We start from the raw sequence: 8,610 nt of genomic DNA on the forward strand, positions 1-8,610 counted from the left end.
GTTTTCCTTTAAATGTGATCTGTTTCTTTTCTTTAGCAGCTTTTAGTATACTGTTCCTATGCTGAATTTCTGGAATCTTGATTATTATGTGTCTGGGTGTGGTTTTCATTGGATTGATATTATTTGGAGTTCTATATGCTTCCGTTACAGGAATGTCAGATTCTAGGAAACATTTAAAGAAAATGTGGCAAATACAGTGGTTATATTCTATGGGTGCACTATATACAGAATAATAACTAAAATTATGGAAAATTAAATTGTATGCATTACTGAAATAGCACACTAATCATACATTTAAATTTGGTCTAATATCAGCTATAATTTATACATATATTCTTTGAAATCTGAGAAATTTATTGTGAGCATGCAAACTATATCTTCAAGAAATAACAATATAAAGAAACCATCAGCTTTGGTAACAATATTACAGCAGGTGGAAGTAAGTTGGAACACAAACTGATTCTCTTCCTTGAGATCCTACATTGGTCCCTTGTGGAACGGTATTTGTGTAATAGAGTCACAGACATTGAGAAGGTCATGGAGGTCACCAAAATTATACATGTCTTCCTGTGGATCCAACTGCTCATACCGGACAGCCTCACAAAGATATTTATGACTGTCCTTATACTCTCTGTCCCAAGATAAACCTTGATCTTTTTAGTGCCAATTCATTTGCTGATTTGTGGTTCTCAGCAGCCAACGAGAACAATAACAAAAGGAGAAAAATAGAGACAGACAGACTGAATGATAAGAGTGAGATGGAGAGAATTTCTCAGCATATAATAGTTCATTAAATCTAGTCCCTTTATTTCTTTGGATCTTTAAAGAACAATTGAAGAACGGCCCAAGAGCTCAGTGGATTAAAGTGCCTACAAGCAGGAGCAGGGGCCAGGGTTCTATCCCCAGGGTGCGCAGTGATGGCGATTAAGACTAGGCATGGTGGTGCTCACTTGTAATCCTAGCACTTGGGAGGTTCTAAACAGGAGAATCAGTACAAGTCGCTGCAAGTCTGATCTAGTAGTGAGACCCTCATTACTCTGTAGATCCTTCCCTAAAATACAGAAAGAAAACAAACAAAAAAAATTGAGTGTTCTTTGCTAGTCAGTGAATATTATGATTTATTTATTACATTCATAAAGAAATAGTATCAAATATAACTCAATGTAATCTTCATGTGGTAGGTTTACATGTTATTTGTGCTTTGATTACCTTTATCATTTTAATCATCCTCCTTTTGCATAAATTCTTTGCATACATTCCATGACCCATTATGAACTCTTTTGTCAGATAATTTCTTCTCTGCTTTTGTGAAGTTTCTTCATATTTGTTTAGGCATTTTAATGATGAAAGATGTTCATAGCAAAATTTATAAAATTGGAACATTACTCAACATCTGTGTTTAAAATCAAATAGACATAACATGATCTTAATGATTCATCAACTATTAATATTTTGAGGTTTCAATTTCATTAGCCTTTGTAGTGAAGGTGTTACATGTATTAAGTGTAAGATTTATCTGTAATTTAAAATTTCTGTCTTTTTATCTTTTCAAAATTGGTAAAGACAGTTTTGAGAGATTTGTTCTTAATATACCCACATTACAATTTAGAATCTCACAATTGCCTTTTTCTGGGACTGAATGAATTTTTTAAACCTTTTAACTACTAATAATAAAGAAAATAGTGCTAAAGAGATGCCTGCCATCAACTGAACTGGAGGACTGAAATTGGTCTTATGATAAATGAGACAATCTTACATCACTTACTTTATAGTGAAAATTGATAAATACATAGGTTTGTTTATGAATCATTTTGTAAAAATATGTTTAACCTACATCCAAACTCTAGGCTACATAAAATATAAAAAATAAAATAAAGCATGTACAATAGTAAAGTAAGTTGGAAAACCCTCAGATAACACTCAGGTATTGAACACTTTACTTTATCATTGGTTTGGTTATTGTTAAAACTTGTTATGTCTTCTTGGCTCCCAGAAAATTAATGGCACAAGCTTCAAGAACTACAATATTAATAAGGGAAAGAACAATCATCTATTATCAGTGCCCACAATCAAACTAGCGCCTGCCAACTGAACCATAAAATACATGTAGCTGTGAAAAAAATAACAGTTCAAAAACTAGATTGAGCAAGTAGCAAAGATTTTATTTCCTAGCCAAGAGAAGCAGCTAAACCTTATTTTAATAATAAAGGTTCACACCAGAACAAGAACCTCTGACCTGAATTGGACTGTGGCTTTGATAACTTGTAGTATCATTATAGTTTGAGAGAAAAATTGAAGGACTTGGAAAGTATACAGAAATGCCTTCCTACTTTGGAAAATATCCTTTCTGAGGAATCTGAATGCAAATTGTACCTGTAACTAACATACATATGGGTTATTTAGTGTAAAGAAAATGAATTTAGCCCTATGTATGTATGTATTTTTTACTTATTTATTTTGATATAGGGTCCTGTCTCTGCCTCCCCAGCGCTGGGATTACAGGCCCATGCCACCACACCCAGTTTCTGGGCAACAGGGTGTGCCCTGGGTTCAGCGACCTGCACAGCATGCGGTACTGGGGATCAAACTCTGGACCTCATGCATGTCAGGCAGGTGTGTATGCTGCCAAGTTATCTGCCCTGCCCAATGTGCTCTTAATGAAGAGACTTATATAAGGTATTTTAGTGCTAAGTAGTTCAAAATTAATCTAAATTATCATGAGCAAATAATGGCCTTTTTTTAAAAAAGAATCATCTTATCTCTTATATCTGAACTTCCAATTTCCTCTACATAAAGTCAGTGATTAGGAATTACAATTAATTTATAGGTTGCTGTCTTTGAAAGTTCACTTTATACCTTAATTCTTTTTTTTTTTTGGCAGTACTGGGGATTGAACTCAGGACCCTGAACTTGCCAGGCAGGTGCTTGTTTTACTAAGCTATCTCCCCAGCCCCCATCATTGTTGCCATTTTCTGAAGCAGTTCTGGAAGTCCTCTTTCCTGTCTTTCAAAGGTGTGATAAAAAATATGTAAAATGCCCCTACTAAGTGTCATCCAGCACAGTTCTTAAATTTATTATCAAGAGTTCAACCCAAGTAGTTAATATGCTAAAGTTGAGGGGAAAGAGAAAATGGTCTGTACAGTGTACTTCTGAGGTTCATATGTGATATTAAGAAAAAGCTCTCAAACATCAAAAGGCATGGAGCTGAGGATGCACAATGATAGAACAGTGCTTTGCACTAACATGTCCTACATGGGAACCAAAAGATATTCCACAAAAGTTCAAAGAAAAAGTTTAAACAAACTGTCCTAATAAAATTGTACAAATTATATATTTTTTTCTAAATCCAATGTTTCAGTCAATTAATAAATTCCATTTCTAAATCATATTAGGAATTGTCATTAATGACTTATTATTGGCTAGGCAGTTATATACTAAAGATAACTTGCAGGATGTAATGGATAGATACTGCAAATGTTTAAACTTCAAAAGACACTATAATGAGAGACATACTACCATTAACTTCCCCAAAATATTCATTCCTTTTTTGCTCCAAGCATGTTTATCTAATCATTTTCATTACTTCTGTAGTAATTGTGGAAGGTTTCTTAAGGCAGTGTCTTTAACTACCATGATCTGAGATGCCTTAATGTCCCAAATTCATTTAAAATGTTACCTTTCATGGTAAGTATGATGTTGGAAAAGAGCCACAAGTCACATGTTGTTAAATCTGATGAATAATACTGTTATCAGCCTGACTTTCTGCTGGATGGCACCTAGTAGGGGCATTTTGCATATTTTTTATTACACCTTTGAAAGACAGGAAAGAGGACTTCCAGAACTGCTTCAGAAAATGGCAACAGTGATGGGACGGGTAATTTTGCTCAAGAAGGGAGGGATTAATGTCAAGGTTTTTGTACTGTAATTTCTTTTAAATTTAAATGTTCACTTTTTAAAATTTCTTAGTCTCTTTTTCTTGCTTTTGATTACTTTGTTGAGACACAAAAGCCTAAAGTCTTAAATCCTTTGTTAATAACAATCATTTATACTAATAACTAGTTGTTTCACTTCAAAAGTAACAAATTAAAGAAATTAAGCTACCTGAGAATAGTTGACTTTAAAATCTGGAGCCAAAACTCTCATTTTTTTACTACACATGTAAATTCAGAGAATAAAAATATGTATGAAAACTCATGATTTTGCTTGGGTTGCTTACAATAACCTCGAGTTTCCTGTTAAGAAATTTAATAATGAATTATTTAATCTGATGTCTAAGAAAGAGAAATCCCATGTGTGCTCACGTCTGCTCAGTTTTGACTTTGTTTTCCAATGTGTATGTAAAAGGTGCTGCTTTTAGTCACACACTGGTCTATACATTTTCTCTTTCTCAACATAAATAACTGTGCTGATTAAGAAAGCGCACCCACCTATTACGACATCTGGTGACTCTTGAACACATTCCTGGAATCCTCAACATTAGCGGTCCTTTTAGTCTACTAGTATTTGTCAAGCTGTCACTCTCACCTTGTACAGAATTAATACCATCAAATGTTCAGAATGACTGAAATGCATTAAGTACACAGTTATTGATTACTTACTGTACAGCGATACTGCTGGCCTAGTGAAAGAAGCCTGGTACTCTTGCTTTCAAGGCACTCACTTGCCAGAATCTGCAAGAAAGTGCTGCCTCTGGGCCATTCTGCCAGGAGAGGGTGACGACAGGTAAGAGCAAAGCAGAACCTGATTGACGAAAAGCTGGCAAGACAGAAGGAAGAGCTTTTCAGAGTCAATGCAGGAAATACCTTAGCATAGCTCGGAAAGCAAGACGTTACCTAAAGGGTATGAAAGAAAAACAGACACCAACGGTTACTTCAAGATGATATAGGATACTTCTGCCTAGGTTGAGTCTCTTGGACATAGAAAAATTTAAATTGTTAGATTGCTGCCAGTGCATATGGAAATATAAAAACTGTGGTACGCATATAACAATAACATAGAATATATAGTTAAATATATACATATACATCAAACAATTAAAAATTGGTAAGTACAAATCATGACACATTTTGTGAAGGAAAAGAACAAAGTGTTGTAATAAAAGATAATAGGCTGACTTAAAAGATGCAAAGGTATTTAAAAATGGATAGTATTTAAAGAATTGGAATTATGGCAACAGGGAACTAGCCGTAGAAAACATTTTCAGGTGAGAGAGTGCTTGGAAACACATAGGAGCTGCTCCAATGGTACAGTGAGCTGCAGGATAAAAAGAGAGACAAGGACAGGGTTGGAGAATTTAGAAAGACTGGGACAGGGTAAAACAAGGCTTTGAAAGACATGGGTAAGGAGTTGGATAACATTAAAAGTTCAATCTCCTAATACATTTTTGATAATATATTGAACATTATTACTTATCTCAGTGGCAGGATGAATCCAGATAAGATGCAATGTAATTTTTCTAAGGAAGGAACAAAGGAAAGATATCTCAGTGTTATTTAAACAGTGACATAAATGTGAATTTCCACATCTACCCAATGCACAATCAATTGATAAAATTTTTTAGAGCTGAAGTCTGTACTTTTTAGCAAAAACACATTCTTTTTGAGCCAGAAATATACCTTCTAAAAATTATTCAATCATTTGAACATATTTAAAGACAAACAGTAAATACCTTAAAGTTTCATTATATAAAAATAAGTTTTACATGGATTCATTATTGATACATCTACTTTTAGGTCTATTATGTAACAGTTATATTAGAAAATATCTGATTATCTAGGTTTATGTAATGCAACCTGATCTTATAATTTAGAAAAATTTCATGGAAACTAATAAAAACCAACAGAGTTGGGCATGTGATGATCTAATCTATACCTATAATCACGGCTACTCCCAAGGAGTTAAGGCAGAAGGACGGCAAGCTCCAGGCCACCCTGGGGAATTTAGGGACACTCTGTCTCACAGAAAGAGAAAGAAAGCAAGAGAGAACAAAGAAAGAAAGGAGGGATGGAGGAAAGAGGAAGGAAGGAAGGAAGGAAGGAAGGAAGGAAGGAAGGAAGGAAGGCAGGCAGGCAGAGACAGACAGACAGACAGACAGACAGACAGACAGACAGACAGACAGACAGACAGAAAGAAAGAAAGAAAGAAAGAAAGAAAGAAAGACTGAGATAGATGCTTGGGTGGGAGCTTTGTGCTTCCTCCTGGGCTCACAACCCAGTAACACAAAAAGAAACAAATAAATGAATAAATAAATAGTAGAAGTTTACAAATTACCTATTTTGCCTGTTGAAATGATTAAGAAACCTCTTTAAAAAAGAGCTACATTTAGAAATACTTCGTGTTATTGTATTTGAAGTTAGGAAAGTCATTTATATATTTATAATTTATCTTTAAAAATATATTTACTTGTGTGTGTCCCCAATTTATATAAGAAAATATTCACACAGCAAAATGCATTCTCCACTCCCATAAATATTTCACATTGAACTAGATTCATAATTATAATGAGCAGAAAGAATACAAGCAACATTGCATTTCTCCTACATTTACTTGTTTATTTTGCATTATTACTAATTTTTCTTTCATATGCTTTTAATTGAATACTAGAATTTATGATATGGTCATCTAACTTTTAACATAATTAAAAGCATTAGTAATAGATAGAATTTAAGAATATTTTTGAAGGTAGGATAGCACACATGGACACTGAAACAGCTACTGGGCAGAGCATTTTATTACTTACATCTCTAAACACCCAGGGAAAGACAACAGTAAATCGGAGCAGCATAGAGCAACTTATACATGGCAGATGGGAAGGGGTTAGCTAGATTTTTCTGGGCTTCTATTGAATAGTTAATCAGAATAATTTTGCAGTCTCTTGGACATAACTGTGCCTCGTTTTCTGAAATCTGACTCCAGGATTAGGATTTATGAATGAATAGTGGCTCCATGAGTGTGAGAGCTTCACAATGAAATTGTTTGGGCTGCGGATTTAATCAGCTGCTTAGAAATGGAAACTGACCAGCATCTAAACATAGAGTGAAACTGAGTTAATTGTTTTATTTTTAAAGAGCCTGAAAGTTTCTCAAAAACTTTAAAGTGTCATATAATCAGCAATCTCACTACTGACTATATGTCCAACAGAAGTGAAATCAATGTGTTAAAGAGACATTTACATTTCCACGGTTTTTACTGTGCTGTTTACAATAGCCAAGATATGACATCAAGGTAAATGCTCATCAACAGATGAATGAATGCAGGAACTGGAATATATACACAGTGAAAGTCAATGTAGTCATTTTTTAAAAAGCATGAAATAACTTTCTACAACATTGATAAAACTGGAAAAAATTATAAGTGAAACAAATCGGGTGAAAATGAAAAAAGTACTGCATGATCTTACTCATCGTTGTCATGCGTAACATGAATCTTACAGACAGGGAGGCTGGAATAATGCCAAATGAAAGGATGAGTGGATGAAGTGGGGGTGGGCAGGCTAGTCAATAGGTTCATATGCACAGTACCAGGAGGTGTTATTGTGTGAACACACTGTTGGAGACCTACATTTACAAATAAGCATTTTTTTTAAACAGCAGAGTATATTTACTGGGAGAAAGAAAACTTCTTTCCAAGGGAGAAATAAAGAATGTTGAGTGGGTTTCCAACACTGTTTTTTTTGTTTTTGTTTTTTGCAGAACAGGGGATTGAACTCAGGCCCTTGCACTTGCCAGGGAAGCGCTTATTCCACTGAGCTATCTCCCCAGCCCAAAACTGATTTTTTAAGAAGCTAGAGGGCATTTGACTATCTCATCAAAAGATAATAAATATAAGAGACAAAGAGATGGTATTTTCACTGATTTTAAATAACTACATAAGGTATATATGTATCAAAACAGTATATAATTTTATACTATTATTACATGTCATAAAATGAAAGATACATAAAAAGCATTAAAGATAGATATATTATTAATGTCTATATACATTTCATATTCTGATGTGTAAATACATGAAAAAATAAACAGAAAGCAAAAAAGATATTATTTATTAAGTGTTTATCCCAAGTGCAGACTACATATTTTTATGAAAATGATATTTTCATTTACTAATTCTTCTTTGAAACAGTAGTGAGTGATCCATACGCCACCACAAAGGGAAGGCTCTAAGGTGAAATGTACTCAATGGAAAGTTCTGCAATTATTAAGAAATTACACGTAGCTTTTGTATCTAAGGATTTTTTAAGGAGATATGACTCACTTCAATAATGAATAAAATGGTGAAACAAAAACCAATAGAAAGGGCCGGCGGTATAGGTCAGCGGACAAAGCCCTTGCTTAGGTAAGCGCAGGGGCCAGGGTTCAATACCTGGCTCCACCTTCCGCGCCGGCCCCCCGCCTTTGGGTGCACTGAGCCTGCGATGGAGTCCGGCCACAGTGGAGCGCACCTGTAATCCCAGCCCTTGGGAGGCAGAAATCAGGAGGATGGCTACTAATGTGGGCTATGTAGTGAGACCCTGAACAAAAAAAAAAAAAAAAAAAAAAAAATCCGAAAAACCAATAGGAGACTGTACGAGTAAAGAGTATGCTTCCACTCTGTGTCTCTGTGTCTGTCTCT

Source organism: Octodon degus, unplaced genomic scaffold, assembly GCF_000260255.1.
Source record: "Octodon degus isolate 3935 unplaced genomic scaffold, OctDeg1.0 scaffold00009, whole genome shotgun sequence".
NCBI classification, from domain to species: Eukaryota; Metazoa; Chordata; class Mammalia; order Rodentia; family Octodontidae; genus Octodon; species Octodon degus.